The sequence below is a fragment of the Melanotaenia boesemani genome, chromosome 22 (assembly GCF_017639745.1).
Source record: "Melanotaenia boesemani isolate fMelBoe1 chromosome 22, fMelBoe1.pri, whole genome shotgun sequence".
Lineage (NCBI taxonomy): Eukaryota > Metazoa > Chordata > Actinopteri > Atheriniformes > Melanotaeniidae > Melanotaenia > Melanotaenia boesemani.
The window spans coordinates 29,313,816-29,332,239 of record NC_055703.1 but is presented as its reverse complement, the minus strand read 5'-3'; the positions used below and the strand labels follow the sequence as shown (position 1 = coordinate 29,332,239).

General features: G+C 39.6%; 1 protein-coding gene across 2 annotated transcripts in view; it reads right to left on the bottom strand.

The window, feature by feature from the left end:
• xrn2 (5'-3' exoribonuclease 2) overlaps positions 1–18,424 on the bottom strand; it is a 113,384-nt gene that overhangs the window by 13,585 nt on the left and 81,375 nt on the right. The window lies entirely within an intron of this gene.

Genomic DNA, 18,424 nt, shown 5'->3' with positions numbered 1-18,424 from the left:
GACGATGGGCGGAGACGCAGACCCGGAGAAAGCAGCAGCGTCACATTTGCATTTCTTCTTCACCAAATGAAATAAGCATTCAGTAGGCGGCATTGTGGATGCCTCAAGTACCCCGGTCCAGCGCTGCAAGCCTCTCACAAAGGCACTTAAAATAAAAAAGAGAGAGAATGGCTTCTTCCACATTCACCGTTGCCAAGGTAATGACCAGCTGTGAGCTACAGGCTTGTTTATAGGAGCAGGAGCTGCTCCAGACCTGCAGGACAGTCGGCAGACCACCGCATGCTGGATGTCAGAACCCCACCGTGACCTTTACTACAGCTTCCTTCTCATCGCGGCTGCTGCCTCAGACCTGGAGCCCATTATGCAGCGAACTCGCCATCATTTACTTTCACGCAACTTCAAATAAACTAATCTGAGTTGCTGAAATGAGGCAGACTGAATTCAGGCTTAATATCCGTGACACGAGGAACATCAAACGTTCAGCCAATCAAATCAGGTGGATGCAGCCAATTCAAAGTTTACTACTCGCTTTAAATTGCCTGGTGGGGACAGATGCTACACAAACTTTTACACTGATATCGGAGAAAAATCCGACCTGATCACCTGCAAGCATCTCTAATGCTAACACTCAGCTAGCTGTTAGCCTCTCCAATGTCTGATCACCATCTGCTTTGGGTATAAGCAATGGTGTAGTCTATGTGATATACGCAGTATACCCACTAGAAAAGGTGACAAATTTCTGTATAACCACTGAAAAAATGCTCAAAGATGCATACAACATGTTTGTGACATAACTTTCACTTTCCCGGTCATAAATTAGCCACGAAGCCAGCCCGTTTAGACCATGAGGAATTCCGTCAAAAGTGATGTTGAGCCGCCGCAGAGACAAATCAGCATGGCCGTCTGTCCTCATCCTGACCTGTGTTCCTGAACAGCTGGTGGCTGGTTGCTAGACAACCGCGAATTAAAGAGTGGCGGATGAGGGGAAGAAGATGCAGCAGCAGCAGAAAAAGAAGAGGAAGAAGATTTTTTGGGCGGTACGAGTAGTTAATGGAGAGGGAACGCAGTCAGTGAGTGTGTTGCTACTGGTTCCGTTTCCACTGTTGATTTGGGGGACGCTACAGTTACCGTTCTCTGCAGTTGGCGCTCTCTGCAGTTGCCACTCTCTACAGTTACCGTTCTCTATAGTTACCGCTCTCTACAGTTACCGTTCTCTACAGTTAGGGTTCTCTACAGTTAGGGTTCTCTACAGTTATCGTTCTCTGAAGTTACTGCTCTCTACAGTTACCGTTCTCTACAGTTAGGGTTCTCTACAGTTAGGGTTCTCTGAAGTTACTGCTCTCTACAGTTGCCGCTCTCTGAAGTTACCGCTCTCTACAGTTACCGCTCTCTACAGTTACCGTTCTCTACAGTTATCGCTCTCTACAGTTATCGCTCTCTATAGTTACCGCTCTCTACAGTTACCGTTCTCTACAGTTAAAGTTCTCTACAGTTAGGGTTCTCTGAAGTTACTGCTCTCTACAGTTGCCGCTCTCTGAAGTTACCGCTCTCTACAGTTGCCGTTCTCTACAGTTGCCGTTCTCTACAGTTAGGGTTCTCTACAGTTATCGTTCTCTGAAGTTGCCGCTCTCTACAGTTACCGCTCTCTGAAGTTGCCGCTCTCTACAGTTGCCGTTCTCTACAGTTAGGGTTCTCTACAGTTGGCGCTCTCTGAAGTTACCGCTCTCTACAGTTGGCGCTCTCTGAAGTTACCGCTCTCTACAGTTGCCGTTCTCTACAGTTGCCATTCTCTGAAGTTACTGCTCTCTGAAGTTGCCACTCTCTACAGTTGCCGTTCTCTACAGTTACCGCTTTCTGAAGTTACCGCTCTCTACATTTACCGCTCTCTGCAGTTGCCGTTCTCTACAGTTGCCGCTCTCTACAGTTACCGTTCTCCACAGTTACCGTTCTCTACAGTTACCGTTCTCTACAGTTGGCGCTCTCTGAAGTTACCGCTCTCTACAGTTGGCGCTCTCTACAGTTGCCGTTCTCTACAGTTACAGTTCTCTGAAGTTGCCACTCTCTACAGTTGCCGTTCTCTACAGTTACCGCTTTCTGAAGTTACCGCTCTCTACATTTACCGCTCTCTGCAGTTGCCGTTCTCTACAGTTGCCGCTCTCTACATTTACCGTTCTCTACAGTTACCGTTCTCTACAGTTACTGTCTCTGAAGTTACCGCTGACAGTTCAGAAAGGAGCCTGATCACCACTGCTACAGCTTCAGACGGGTGGGAGGAGAGCCTGACGCCGTTTCAGAAAGCGGGTTTAGTGAAACCCAGAGTTGCGCTTTAAAATCAGTTTGTTTAACCCGCTTTCTGAAACGGTGAGTGGAATTCGTGTGTTAAACAGCAGCTCATTGGCATATTATTAATCAATATTAATATTAACTAAAGTGGTGGTTTCATACTGCTGTTCTTTGTGAGTGTGTGTGTGTGTGTGTGCTCGTAGAAGAGACTTCGACCTGGCCGGTTTTGTGCAGTGAGAGTCAGGAAGGGCAATTTAAAAACAGGCATCCATGGTTAGAGTGGAGAAACGGAAAGTCGGTAAATGTTGGACATTTAAAGCCGGTAGAAACTATTTAAATGTACAAAGTTAACGCTATATTAGCATGTTATTATGGTTAAATAAAAATGAAGACATAGTCATCTTAAATGTCCATTAATAAGGACACCTTGTACACCCTCAGATAAACAACTTATGTGTGTTATGTGTAGTTGTCTCATTCAAGCTATTCCAAGAGTAGAATGTTTGCCTCTATATGTTTTTATGAATTTTTATTTATTGAAAATGGATTTGTCAGTGGTTAATTAAAGTGCAGCTGTTCATCAATAGATATCAAACTTCATTTAGAAAGCATTTTTCTTGCCAAAGGCAACACAAAGTGCTTTACACAATGATCAAAATGTATACGTATTAAAGTAAAACAAGCCTTCACACACTATGACATAGCAATTTAAAAACACACCCGTCATTGTCTCTCACAGTCACACAAACGTCCACACATATACACAAAGAGCCGTCCCCCCTCCCTCCATTACACAAAAACAAGAACTCCACAGTTTCTGTTTCTCAGTACAAAAATAATAAAGTAAAAAACATCTGGCTTGATGCCGCTGTGAGGAAACAATATCTTGGGGATCCGATCACACCAAGAGCCAGCCCACCCAACAGAGACCACCACAGCAACCACCCAGATCGGGGCAGACCAGAGTCCACATCACAGCTGTAGGACTGCAGTTCAGGACCCCCATCCACTGGGACAAGGGTGATCACCACGGCAACAACCCCCAGTCCAAGCAGGCGAAGCTCGTCATGAGGAAAGGAATGGCTGTTATACATCTTGTGTTTACATTTAGATAACACAGAACCAGTCTTTCATGGTCTCAGTTATGTGTGGATGCAAATATTAGTTACTTTAATTCAAATATTAGTTACTTTTATTAAAATATTAGTTACTTTAATTCAAATATTAGTTACTTTAATTCAAATATTACTTAAATTCAAATATTAGTTACTTTTATTAAAATATTAGTTATTTTAATTCAAATATTACTTAAATTCAAATATTAGTTACTTTTATTAAAATATTAGTTATTTTAATTCAAATATTACTTAAATTCAAATATTAGTTACTTTTATTAAAATATTATTTACTTTTATTAAAATATTACAGCTACTTTTATTAAACTATTAGCTAATTTTATTCAAACAGAAGTTACTTTTACTTAAATATTTACATTTAGTTACTTAGTAACATGGTGTCTGGAAAAGGCTCCTTCAAACCTGAGACAACTGGAGCAGTTTGCTTATGAGGAGTGGATCAAAATACCTGCTGAGAGGTGCAGACGTCTCACTGACAGGTACAGGAATGGTTGGATTGCAGTGGTTGCCTCAAAAGGTTGTTCAACAAAATATTAAGTTAAGGGTACCATCGTTTTCGTCCCGGCCTGTTTCATGAGTTTATTTTTTAAATAATTCTGTTGAAACATGGTTGAAAAACAACGTCTGACTTTCAATGGTTAAATTTCATAGAATTTTTATTTATTATTACTTTTGTCAGATTCAAGTTATTTCTGTGACCATTGTGAGTTTTTATTAACCGAAGGGAACGAACAGTTTTGTCCACATCTGTATATGTTATGTTATTTTCATATTTAGCTAATTCTTCCCGAGGACCTGATTGGACCCTCCAGGACCGATTTTTGGCCCTTGAGCCATATGTCTGACATCCTGGGATTAAAACAAACAGTCCAGTCTGAATGTCAGTCTTCATGAACGTATAAACAATCCTCACGAAGCTGCTTCTATATGAACACTGAATTAATCTGAATAAAAATCCCATAAAAAGCCATCATGGCTGCTTGCCATGGAAACGGAGAAACAAATCCAGCGGGGATCGGCTTCAGAGATAAGTGGACTGAAAATGCCTGGTCACGTAACGCTGCCCTCAGCGAGCCCTTGATTAGGCAAAAGGGAGGAGATGTGTTGGTCAGGAAAGCTGCGTTTCACACATTTATATTCACGCGATGAGAATGGAAATGTCAATTAGACTGTAATATTCAGGAGAAAGCAGGTGATAAGAAAACACCTATTTACTACAATCAGCCGCTAACGTGATGGTTTTAACACGGAAAGCTGAGATAACAAGTTTCACCGCTCCACAAATCAACCAGGACACAAAGGATAAAAGCCTCCTGCAGCAGCATGTTACAGCGTCTAGTAAACACAAGCCAGTGAAATGATGAGAAACTAAAGCAGTAAAACAGACATTTAGCCGCCAGCAGGCAGACTGCTGTCCACACGTTTGATTAGCTCCTCCACCAACAAACCTGAAGTGGACCACCCAGTTGGCTTCCAATTATAACTCCACAACACTTCTTTTTCTCATCACCATGGATAACTCGAGGGAGGGAACTACAAGTGGACACCTGTCAATCTCCTTAATTAACAATGATCTGAAAGTGTATAGACCCCCAGTCTGCGCCACACAAAAGCCAACGAAGGATTACGCTTTAAATCCTTAAAACATGCTACAGCCACCGTATTAATGCAGGATTACAACATAGCTAAACAACTAAACGTCTCTCCAACTCCTTTCAATTAGTTCAGCGACTGTTTGACTCAGATTCTGTCCAGCAGGCTCAGCTCTGGACACACAAGCAGGACAGTAACTTTCTACGTCCTGGACAAAGACAGACAAGCCTTCGTCTCATTTCAGACAGAAACGTCCCAACAGCAGACAGCAGGGACAATGACGTGTCTCAGCAGGAACTGAAGACCAACAGCAGCAGTAATAGTAGTATTAGTGTAATAACAAGTACACTATTAAGTCCCACCAAGAGGCTCCTGAGACCAGGCTGTAACATGAGACTCGACGAGACCTAGCAGGATCAACATGGCGCGCTACTGAAACAAACAAACGCCCCAAGCTAACAGAGAAAAGTATAATAATAATAATTTATATTTTTATTAAAAAAAAGGGTGGATATTCCAAACCACACCAACCAGGTCCCTCTGGATCACAGTGAAGAAGATCTCACCAGCCCGACGGATTTCACAGAAGAAAGCTTCCAGCGGATCGTGATGGGGAAGTCCAACCCTGCAACGACGAGCTCCTAAAGGGTTCACCCAGCGGATCCCCTGAAGCGACCAGCCCAGTTTCTCCAACCGGCAGCGATACGACGGATATCTTAAACTCCATCGACGGGAAGCTATCCAGTCTCGATGCCCGGCTCTCCCTGCTGGAAGTTCTTCATCGTGAGTTTCAGTCTTTAAAAGTTTGGAAAATAGCCAAAAGCAGGAAGCTCTTGCTACGGAGAACAAGGCCCTCAGAGACACCGTGGAAAACCTTACCAAAGGAGTAAGCCGACTATCAGAGACAGATATATAAATATAAACAATGAAAGAATTAGTCCCAGACCTTCAGGCTCGTATTATGAGAGATAACTTAGTTATTTCAGGGAACCCTGAGCAGGTGGAGGAAGATACAGAGGCAGCTGTAAAAACATTTATCAGAACCAGCTTGAACCTTCCAGGGGAAAAGGTAAAAGCCATCTCCTTTCATCGAGTTCACCGCATGGGAAAAAAACTGGAGGGCAGACCCAGGCCGATAGTAGCTAAATTCGTTCTCCATAAAGAAAAAGAGGAGGTGAAGCGTTGCGGTAGACAGCTTCGTGGGACTGACCTTAGCATGAGCGATCAGTTTCCCAGAGAAATCCTGGAGCGTCGCAGCGTCTTGTTCCCCATCAGGAGAAAATTCCTGGAAGGAGGAGCCCGCGCTGTCATCTTGGTGGACAAACTTTACGTCAATGGACGGCTACATCGTGGCCAAAACACCACTCCCTGCTCTACTGACCTCAGATATGTATCCACACTCTGCGCCTTTACAGGTGATATAAATGCTAATCAGACTCACTGGACTTAAGTCACAGAGTTTAATGTTTGTTCACATTAGACAATAATACTGCCAGTCTCTATTATTTTTTATGGGTTCATTTTCTTTGTTCATTTTTTTCTTTGAAGGTCTGTCCACAGGGCTAGGGGTTAGGGGGTTGCTTCACCAGATGAACCAACGATGGCCCAAATAAGGGAGGGTAGACTTGAATTAAATGAAATAATTAACAAGAGGACAGAATTTCTGGTGCAAAGATTATGCTTGGAGACATTTGAACATAGTAATAAATCTGGAAGATTCTTAGCTAATCAGTTAAAAATAAATAAAGAAAAATCTACCATATCAGCTGTTAAAGATTTAGTAGGTAATATTACGCATGAGCCAGATGCAATAAACAACATCTTTAGAGATTTCTATAAAACTCTGTATACATCACACTTAGATCCATCAGACAATGATATCCATCATTTTCTTAACAATATAGATCTTCCAGGTTTTCAGCAGGAACAAGTCATGGCCTTAGATTTCCCCCGTCACAGTGGAGGAGCTACATGAAGCCCTTAAACATATGCCCTGTAAAAAAAAAAAAAAAAAAACAGGTCCGGATGGCTTCCCAGCAGAGTTCTATAAAGATTTCTGGTCAACAATGGCCCCGACATTTTTCAAAATGGTGACACAAATAAAGGAAAATGGTTACTTACCCCCAAACATAAACTCTGCCACCATTACTGTACTATTAAAACCAGGTAAAGACCCCACAATACCATCTAGCTACAGACCCGTATCACTGATAAATGCTGACATTAAAATAATCTGCAAAGCATTGGTCACCCTGGGCATGCCATCGGGGTCGGGCTTATCCTTTTTTTTTTTTTTTTTTTTTTTCCCTTTTACCCTGTCCTGTCCAGCATCCTAACATACAGAACGTGGTCTGTGTGCCATATTTTGCTTGACAGATTTGCTCTACCAAGGGAGACATGTTATATACATGGCTGCCCTTGATATTTTTATTATTTTTATTGTAATCTTATTTTCTTTAGTCTTATATGTCAGTGCCGAACCTGACAGGGAGATAGAGGAAGAGAGAGAGAAAAAAAAGGGAGAAAAGGACAGGATTAAAATGTGGAAATAACAGTTGTCTATGCTGCCCAGAACATATCACAAAGAAAAAAAAAAAAAAAAACAACAATATAAACTACCACAGTACTACATGATACCAAAAGAAAAATAGGATGATGATGATATAAAAAATTACAATAGTCATCAAACGTACCTGCAGACAAAAGTACCAACACACAAACATCAGCTACATCTAGTGAGAAGCGGATGGAGAGACGAGCACGTTTGTGAGCATGCACGTGTTAACATGCATGTGTGGCCATGCAACAAGGAGGAAATGTGTACCCGCAAGGGGGACGCGATCACGCCGCACCCCGAAGCATCAGCGCGGGACGGGCTTATCCAATGCTGGGCATGTACCCTTGGGATTACGATGTGTCCGTAGGGACGATGGGAAGGGTAGGGGGAAGGGGGGCGGCGGTGCATCTGGTAGATTATAGCCTGTAGATTACATCTTCTAGATTATAACCTGTAGATTACATCTTCTAAATTATAGCCTGTAGATTACATCTGGTAGATTATAGCCTGTAGATTACATCTTCTAAATTATAGCCTGTAGTTTACATCTGGTAGATTATAGCCTGTAGATTACATCTTCTAGATTATATCCTGTAGATTACATCTTCTAAATTATAGCCTGTAGATTACATCTTCTAGATTATAGCCTGTAGATTACATCTTCTAGATTATAACCTGTAGATTACATCTTCTAAATTATAGCCTGTAGATTACATCTGGTAGATTATAGCCTGTAGATTACATCTTCTAAATTATAGCCTGTAGATTACATCTGGTAGATTATAGCCTGTAGATTACATCTTCTAGATTATAGCCTGTAGATTACATCTGGTAGATTATAGCCTGTAGATTACATCTTCTAAATTATAGCCTGTAGATTACATCTGGTAGATTATAGCCTGTAGATTACATCTTCTAAATTATAGCCTGTAGATTACATCTGGTAGATTATAGCCTGTAGATTACATCCTCTAAATTATAACCTGTAGATTACATCTTCTAAATTATAGCCTGTAGATTACATCTGGTAGATTATAGCCTGTAGATTACATCTTCTAAATTATAGCCTGTAGATTACATCTGGTAGATTATAGCCTGTAGATTACATCTTCTAAATTATAGCCTGTAGATTACATCTGGTAGATTATAGCCTGTAGATTACATCTTCTAGATTATAGCCTGTAGATTACATCCTCTAAATTATAGCCTGTAGATTACATCTTCTAGATTATAGCCTGTAGATCACATCTTCTAGATTATAGCCTGTAGATTACATCCTCCAAATTATAACCTGTAGATTACATCTTCTAGATTATAACCTGTAGTTTAAACCTTCTAAATTATAGCCTGTAGATTACATCTTCTAGATTATAGCCTGTAGATACATCTTCTAAATGATTGCTTGTAGATTACATCTTCTAGATTATAACCTGTAGATTAAACCTTCTAAATGATAGCCTGGAGATTAAACCTTCTAAATTACAGCCTGTAGATTACATCTTCTAGATTATAGCCTGTAGATTACATCTTCTAAATGATTGCTTGTAGATTACATCTTCTAGATTATAACCTGTAGATTAAACCTTCTAGATTATAACCTGTAGATTAAACCTTCTAAATTATAGCCTGTAGATTACATCTTCTAGATTATAGCCTGTAGATCACATCTTCTAAATGATTGCTTGTAGATTACATCTTCTAGATTATAACCTGTAGATTAAACCTTCTAGATTATAACCTGTAGATTAAACCTTCTAAATTATAGCCTGTAGATTACATCTTCTAGATTATAGCCTGTAGATCACATCTTCTAAATGATTGCTTGTAGATTACATCTTCTAGATTATAACCTGTAGATTAAACCTTCTAAATTATAGCCTGTAGATTACATCTTCTAGATTATAACCTGTAGATTACATCTGGTAGATTATAGCCTGTAGATTACATCTTCTAGATTATAGCCTGTAGATTACATCTTCTAGATTATAACCTGTAGATTACATCTTCTAAATTATAGCCTGTAGATTACATCTGGTAGATTATAGCCTGTAGATTACATCTTCTAGATTATAGCCTGTAGATCACATCTTCTAGATTATAGCCTGTAGATTACATCCTCTAAATTATAACCTGTAGATTACATCTTCTAGATTATAACCTGTAGATTAAACCTTCTAAATTATAGCCTGTAGATTACATCTTCTAAATTATAGCCTGTAGATTACATCTGGTAGATTATAGCCTGTAGATTACATCTTCTAAATTATAGCCTGTAGATTACATCTGGTAGATTATAGCCTGTAGATTACATCTTCTAGATTATAGCCTGTAGATTACATCCTCTAAATTATAGCCTGTAGATTACATCTTCTAGATTATAGCCTGTAGATCACATCTTCTAGATTATAGCCTGTAGATTACATCTTCTAGATTATAACCTGTAGATTACATCTTCTAAATTATAGCCTGTAGATTACATCTGGTAGATTATAGCCTGTAGATTACATCTTCTAGATTATAGCCTGTAGATCACATCTTCTAGATTATAGCCTGTAGATTACATCCTCTAAATTATAACCTGTAGATTACATCTTCTAGATTATAACCTGTAGATTAAACCTTCTAAATTATAGCCTGTAGATTACATCTTCTAAATTATAGCCTGTAGATTACATCTGGTAGATTATAGCCTGTAGATTACATCTTCTAAATTATAGCCTGTAGATTACATCTGGTAGATTATAGCCTGTAGATTACATCTTCTAGATTATAGCCTGTAGATTACATCTTCTAGATTATAACCTGTAGATTACATCTTCTAAATTATAGCCTGTAGATTACATCTGGTAGATTATAGCCTGTAGATTACATCTTCTAGATTATAGCCTGTAGATCACATCTTCTAGATTATAGCCTGTAGATTACATCCTCTAAATTATAACCTGTAGATTACATCTTCTAGATTATAACCTGTAGATTAAACCTTCTAAATTATAGCCTGTAGATTACATCTTCTAGATTATAACCTGTAGATCACATCTTCTAAATGATTGCTTGTAGATTACATCTTCTAGATTATAGCCTGTAGATTAAACCTTCTAAATTATAACCTGTAGATTAAACCTTCTAAATTATAGCCTGTAGATTACATCTTCTAGATTATAGCCTGTAGATTACATCTTCTAGATTATAGCATGTAGATCACATCTTCTAGATTATAGCCTGTAGATTACATCTTGTAAATTATAGTCTGTAGATTAAACCTTCTAAATTATAACCTGTAGATTAAACCTTCTAGATTATAACCTGTAGATTACATCTTCTAGATTATAGCCTGTAGATTACATCTGGTAGATTATAGCCTGTAGATTACATCTTCTAGATTATAGCCTGTAGATCACATCTTCTAGATTATAGCCTGTAGATCACATCTTCTAAATGATTGCTTGTAGATTACATCTTCTAGATTATAACCTGTAGATTAAACCTTCTAGATTATAACCTGTAGATTAAACCTTCTAAATTATAGCCTGTAGATTACATCTTCTAGATTATAGCCTGTAGATCACATCTTCTAAATGATTGCTTGTAGATTACATCTTCTAGATTATAACCTGTAGATTAAACCTTCTAGATTATAACCTGTAGATTAAACCTTCTAAATTATAGCCTGTAGATTACATCTTCTAGATTATAGCCTGTAGATAACATCTTCTAAATGATTGCTTGTAGATTACATCTTCTAGATTATAACCTGTAGATTAAACCTTCTAAATGATAGCCTGGAGATTACATCTGGTAGATTATAACCTGTAGATTAAACCTTCTAAATTATAACCTGTAGATTAAACCTTCTAAATTATAGCCTGGAGATCACATCTTCTAGACCAGGGCTACTCAATTCGGTCCTACGAGGGCCGCAATCCAGCAGGTTTTCCATGTATCCCTGTACCAACACACCTGAGTCAAATTAATGAGTTATTGTGTAGAACCTGATTGGCTGTTAGAGCCACCTAATTTGACTCAGGTGTGTTGGTGCAGAGATACACGGAAAACCTGCTGGATTGCGGCCCTCGTAGGACCGAATTGAGTAGCCCTGTTCTAGATTATAGCCTGTAGATTACATCTGGTAGATTATAGCCTGTAGATTACATCTTCTAGAATATAGCCTGGATGCAGGGTTAGGTAATCTTCTTCAGAAGGGGCCTCACCACCGCCGTTTTAAAGGCAGCAGGGAAGACACCCGTCTGAAGGGAGTTATTTATTATGTCTAAAAGCTCACACTCAAAGAAACCATTGAATGTTTTTAAACGTGATGTGGGAATTGGGTCTAAAAGGTAAGTTGTTGTGTTAAGTTGGGAGAAAACTTGACCAAGCATCTTTGCATCAACCAGGACAAAACTCTCCAGTGTTTCTGATGCAGGCATGGAACACTTATTAAAATTTGTGTTTATTAAAAGATCTATTGTTTTAAAAAGAAATTTGGGGTCATTCTTGTTTTCTGTAATAATGAAATGCTCTGGCCTGTTTAACTGTTTTATTGTGGGTTTTAAGTTGTTGCTTAAAAATTTCTAAATAAATGATTAATTCCTCCACAGTGGTGTGGGTTTGTATTTTATTATTTTAGTTTTGAGAGGAGCTACAGCATCAATAGCTGACTTAAGTTTGCTGTTAAAATAAAACGATTGTGGATAACATTGGCGGCAGCAGAGATGGCGTTTCAGAAACAACCACCAAGGTCCAACACAGACGTGAAGACCATTTTGTGCTTGTTGGCCCACAAAAAAAATCCAGAGTGAACTGGACGATGCAACTCGAAGCAAATAACTTCATGATACTTACTAGCTGCCTCGCTAAGACGACCCCGCCCACACTGATCGCGGCCTCAGCTGCCTTCTATTGTAATGGAACAAATGAAACCGAGGTGGTGTCGGCTGAATTAAGGTCGGCTTCGATGGGTACGAGCAGGGGCGTCGCCTGGCCTGGGCATTCCTGGCTCTAGCCCCGAACATTTCACATCAAGCCCCGAATGTTTTTTCATCCCAGAAGGAATAAGTTTACATTCTCTCAACTGCCTTATGACATTAAAGAAGATGGTAGTTTTGTAATTTCCTGGCTTATGTGAATGCAACACAGGTACAATATAACCAATCACAGAGGAATTTGATGAAAGCGGGAATCCTCCGAGTTGGCTGACAGCCCGGCGTTTTATCCCTGATCTGAACTCTGGTGTTATGAGAGTCATTATTAGCGGTCAAAAATGGACATCAGACGGTTTTTTTTATTTAAAGAAGAGAGAAACTCTTCAGTTGTGGTCGCTGCCGATGGGCAGCAAGACTCTGGCCAACACACAAAACAGGTAAACCACAGATAATTCAAACCCTGTTTGTCTTAAAATTAAATTAACATTAGGCAGATCATTGGTGACAGTACTTGGTACTTCCAAGGTTAAGCTAGCTGTACTAAATTGTTAGCCCTGCCCTTTTCTGTTCTACACATTTACATTAAATCCAGTGGTGAAGTCTACGTATTTCGCTGGTTTACCTGCTGCTGTGAGTATGTGTGCACGCGTGTGTTGTAGTAGATGGAGAATGGCTTTCCCAGTGTTGGATGTTTGGTTTCTAGATGCTGTTTTAGTTTAAATATAGATAAATAAAGAACAGCTTTATTATAAATTTATTTACTGATGTTTTTGTTTACCTCCAGGTCCTGGCTGGTCAGTAGTTAAAGAGTTTTAAAGAGTGTTTTACATTTTATGTTGCTCACAATACATTTATATTTGGAATAAAAACCAGTCTTTCATGGTCTCACCTTTGTGTGTGTGTTTACTTTATGTATTAATGAGGTTGGTGGTTCTTGTATGTGTGTGTTGCTCCAGGACAGGCGTGTTCGAGACTGGGAGGAGAAATCAGAGTTTACCACTAGTTTAAACTCGGCTATACTACTGAAAAAGTAGTAATGGTAAAGATGGAAAACAGCAAGTGAAAGAAGGAAAGAAGGAAAATGATGGAAGGAAAACAAGTGATGAAGCTTGTAGGGAAAGAAGGAATGAGATGATAGAGGTACAGTAAATACTACAGCATCATCTTTATTCTGAAAATTGCAAGTGACTGAAAACAGTTCACGTTCATCCTTTTGTTGCAGAAGATGTGCAGTAAAGAGCAGGTTGTGGAGATAAACAGCAGATGTCTGGAAAAGTAAAAGTTTAATACTGATTTTAGAGATCTTCTTTAGATTGTCACGTTTAAGATTGAAAATAAATACATATCGAAGTGCATATTGTAGTATTTGGCTTTAAACAAGGTGACACAATTCTCAAGAAAGCTTAGATAAAAAGTCGTTTTTACTGTGTTGGTTTACTGAGATTTCTTTACGAGGGTGTGGGCTCAGCCCCCAATGTTCCCAGGTCCAGGAAACACCCCTGGGTACGAGTGGGGTCTGATGAGGATGTAGTGCACTCGTAGGGTCTGGCATGCAGACTACACCGTTTGCAGACGAAAATGCTTTTTAGTTTTAGTCACATTTTAGTCATTTCTAAGTTTGATAGTTTTAGTCAAATAAAAAAGTATTAGTCTTTTAACAAATTAATTTAGGTCAATAATACGTATTAAAAAGTGGAATCAAGGTTGACAGGTTATAACAAGTAATTGATAAAACAAGTTAACCTTTTACATAATAACCAGATCCTACCAGACTGATAGCTTTAGCCAAGACGTTCCCATCAACAGGGACGTGATGCTGCCGTGTAATTTAACTGCTGTTGGGCAGAAAGTTTTTATTTCTATATTTCAGCTTTTTCAATAAATTCATGCCCGACTTCATCATGCAAACATGTCACACAAGAAAATGGCTGATCTATAAGTTCAACATATTGCAACACACTATGAGCTTGTTGTTTGGTTATTTTCATTCTGTGGCTTTATTTCTGAGAATTTTCTGAAGTGTAAAACTCCACCCTGAACACACACATGTCCACAATATGAGCAAAGGATGAGGAACACATGCTCAACGTGACCTGGTCTGCTAGTGGAATTATGATGGATTATAGTTAAAATATGTCCATATATCGTTTCCTCGCTTCCACCAAACCCCTTCGTCCATGCTGCCGTCATGAATCATCTACGACTGAACGAACTACTCGTCTGTGTGCGCTGCCCAGGTGGTGGGCGTAGCCAAGGTGCAGCAGCAGATGACTGACAGATTCAGCAGAATAGGCAGAAATGTCGTGTTTTTCATGTCAGACAATCAGCCCTGGAACATTTTCGTCACGACATGTCATCAGACAGCCATGTTTAGCTCGTCACCGTCTCGTTATCGTCATGAAAAAACCGGTTCGTCAACTAAATAAATTCGTCATCAAAAACAAACACTGGTCTGCATGGAGGCAGTTTGCATTCAACTCTTGTGTAAATGGAAGAATTTGGGGTTTTGGAAACGTGACCTCAGAGGAAGCTGAGCTGAAGCTGATGGTGTGACAATCGAATCGAAGAAATGCTCCACAACAGTTATTACTGATGAAAATGAGAACTGGTGTGGTTTTTTTAACTTTATTTTTATACGTTTTAACAAACAAAGCAGTAAAACACCGGAAACCTAAAAAAAAAAAAGGGATGGGGGGGGGGGGGGGTACACACAGCAATCATGAAACAGACAAAAGACATTAAAGTCTATTACGATTATAGTCCAGCCATGCTTAGAGAATATATGATCCATGTTTCGCAAGCAGTAAGTCAGTTTCTCCATAGCATGAATTTCTTTAATTATTGACATCCATTGATCTTCCTGAGGAGTGTCCGTTTTGAGACAGTTCCTTGTAATGGCCTTTTCAGAAGTAACTGTTAGGATTTTAAAGAGGTACTTGTCCTTATTTTCTATTACATTTCCCGACAGCAGACCCAGCAGAAAGTACTTTACAGAATATGTCAGAAAAACCCGCTGCAGTTTAGTCCCTAACCAGAAGATATGGGAGTAACTGGCATATGCATGACCTTTTATCAAAGCAGAGATTTGTGGTGTAACAGAAAATCTAATCAAGCTCTTCCAGCCAAATTCCCTCCATCTTAATAAAATTGCCAACATTAGGAATAACATTCCACCTGCCCCTGGCAACTTTGATGTCCTGAACCAACCTGGGTCCTCACTGACACATTCTAAACAAATTTCTTTATCCAACTTAAAGGATCTTATTCAGCATGCAAATCCTACTATCTGCAAGTTAGACATTCTGTCCACTAGATTTTTGAGGGGCATCTTCGACACCGTGGGTCCCCACATCTTCTCTATTAACAGTACATTGTCTTCTGGTTATGTCCCCCCCTGGTCTAAAGAGTGCTGTAGTTCGACCGATTCTAAAAAAGCCCTCACTTAATCCTCTGGACCTGAACAATTTCAGACCTATATCAAATTTGCCTTTCTTAGCCAAACTTTTAGAAAAGACTGTTGCCACCCAGCTGACCGAGCACATGAACAATAACAACATGTTTGAAAAGTTTCAATCCAGCTTTCGCTCACAACACAGTACCGAAACTGCCCTTATAAAAGTCACCAATGACCAGCTCTTAGCCGCTGATACTGGTCTATGTTCAATTTTAATTTTACTTGATTTAAGTTCAGCATTTGATACAGTTGACCACGCCACTCTGTTAAAGCGTCTCAGAAATTTTATTGGCATTACTGACTCTGCATTATCTTGGTTTTCCTCTTACCTTTCTGACCTTTCCGGTAATTCTCTGTAGTACTTGGAGAGTTTTCATCTTCCTCGGCTCCCCTATCATATGGTGTTCCACAAGGTTCCATCCTTGGGCCTTTTTTATTTTCCATTTACATGCTTCCCATAGGTCAAATCATTCAAAACCACAATATAAATTTCCACCTATATGCAGATGACACACAACTATACGTCCCGCTGGCTATGAACGACCCTGAATCATTCACTCGCATTTTTAACTGTCTTTCCGACATAAAGGTCCGGATGTCCCAAAATCTTTTAGAACTCAATGAATCAAAAACAGAAATAATTCTATTCTGTCCATCTCAAGTCACTCAAAATCTCTCTTCTCTTGATAGTTTATCCAATCTGGTAAAACCATCTGCCCGTAACCTGGGGGTTATTTTAGATTCGCAATTTAATTTTAGCCCTCAGATTACAAAGGTTGTCCAATCTTGTTTTTATCAGATTCGTAATATAGCCAAGATCAAACATTTTATTTCCCATTCTGACCTGGAAAAGGTGATACACGCACTAGTTTCCTTCCGGTTGGACTATTGTAATGCGCTATACGCAGGTTTGCCAGTGGAGATTAAACTTTCACCAAATGTAGACATTTTTAAATCCAGGTTAAAAACATTTCTTTTCTCATGCGCCTATGCATGAAATCTGCACGGTAACTTTTTAAACTTATCTTGCTTTTAATCATTTTAATGTAATTTATTATTTTATTGTGATTATGTGTTGATGCCTTTTACTATTTCTGAATATCTGTAATGTCTTTGTTTTATGTAAAGCACTTTGAATTGTCCTGTACATGAAATGTTCTATACAAATAAACTGCCTTGCCTTGAAGTTGTTCAGTCGTCTCCAGCTGGTCCAAAACTCTGCAGCAAGACTTTTAACAGGCACTAAAAAACATGAACACATCACCCCTATCTTAGCTTCCCTACACTGGTTACCGGTCAATTTTAGAATTGATTTTAAAATCTTATTATTTACTTTTAAAGCCCTCCATGGTGTTGCCCCCACCTATATTTGTGACATGCTCTCTCCCTATGTCCTGGGTTGGTGCCTGCGCTTCTCAGGTCAGAGCCTCCTGACTGTGCCCCCCTCCCGTCTCCTCACTAGAGGAGACCGGGCCTTCTCAGTCAGAGCTCCTAAACTGTGGAACTCTGCCTGAGGAGTTTAGGGCAGCCAACATTGTAAGCACTTTTAAAGCTAAATTAAAAACTTACCTTTATAGAATGGCTTTCTTATTGTGAATTTGTTTTTATTAATTAATTTTATTATCTCTTTTGAATTCATGTTTTATTGTTTTACCTTTGTGTATGTGTTCTTAAATGCTGTGAAGCACTTCGTAACTTTTTTTCGAAAAGTGCTATACAAATAAAGTTATTATTATTATTATCTTCTAGAACTAGTCGAGGTAGAACTGGTGTTTTTATCACCCATCAGATGTAAGAGAGGCGGTCCTCCTCCCGGTCTGAGGCACCACATTATCATCCGGCAGCAAAAAGCATGATGCTATTTTACAAAAACTACGCATATCTTGTCAAATTGTGGAGAATAACAAGACGGAGATGATCGGGTGCTGTGGATTTGGTGACTTCTTGTTAGTAGAGCTGGTCAGGAGCCAGTGTGAGAAGCTATTATGGAGTTTGGAGGCCTATCAGCCACCGCAGATACGGGATCACACAGTTACTTTGCTGCCCGGTTAAAATCTGGTGTCACTAAGAGTCAAGCCAATAATGGCCACCAGCAGAGACTCCCCAGCTGCTTATTAACCAGCAGCTGCTCGGGCGGTGGCGCACAAAGCCCTGCAGCATGTTTGCTAGCAGCATGTTGACACATCCCTGCAGGAGGTAGCAGGCCGTCAAAGGGGGATGTTAACTTTGGTTTCAAGCCTCTTCAGAGTGCATCACACATCCAATCAGGCAGGATTCTCCCGGACGCTTTTATCAGAGTGCCACTGTGTCCAGCACAGCCACTCCACTGTCTCATTACTGCCCCGGCCTCCCACAACACTAATCAGCCCCCATCCTGACCCCAGCCCCCCAAAAAGAAAAAAAAGTCACAAAAGCTGGTTTCAGCAAAGCCTGCAGTGATTAGTGGCAGAGCAGAAGCCTGAACAAAAGCCGGAGCAGA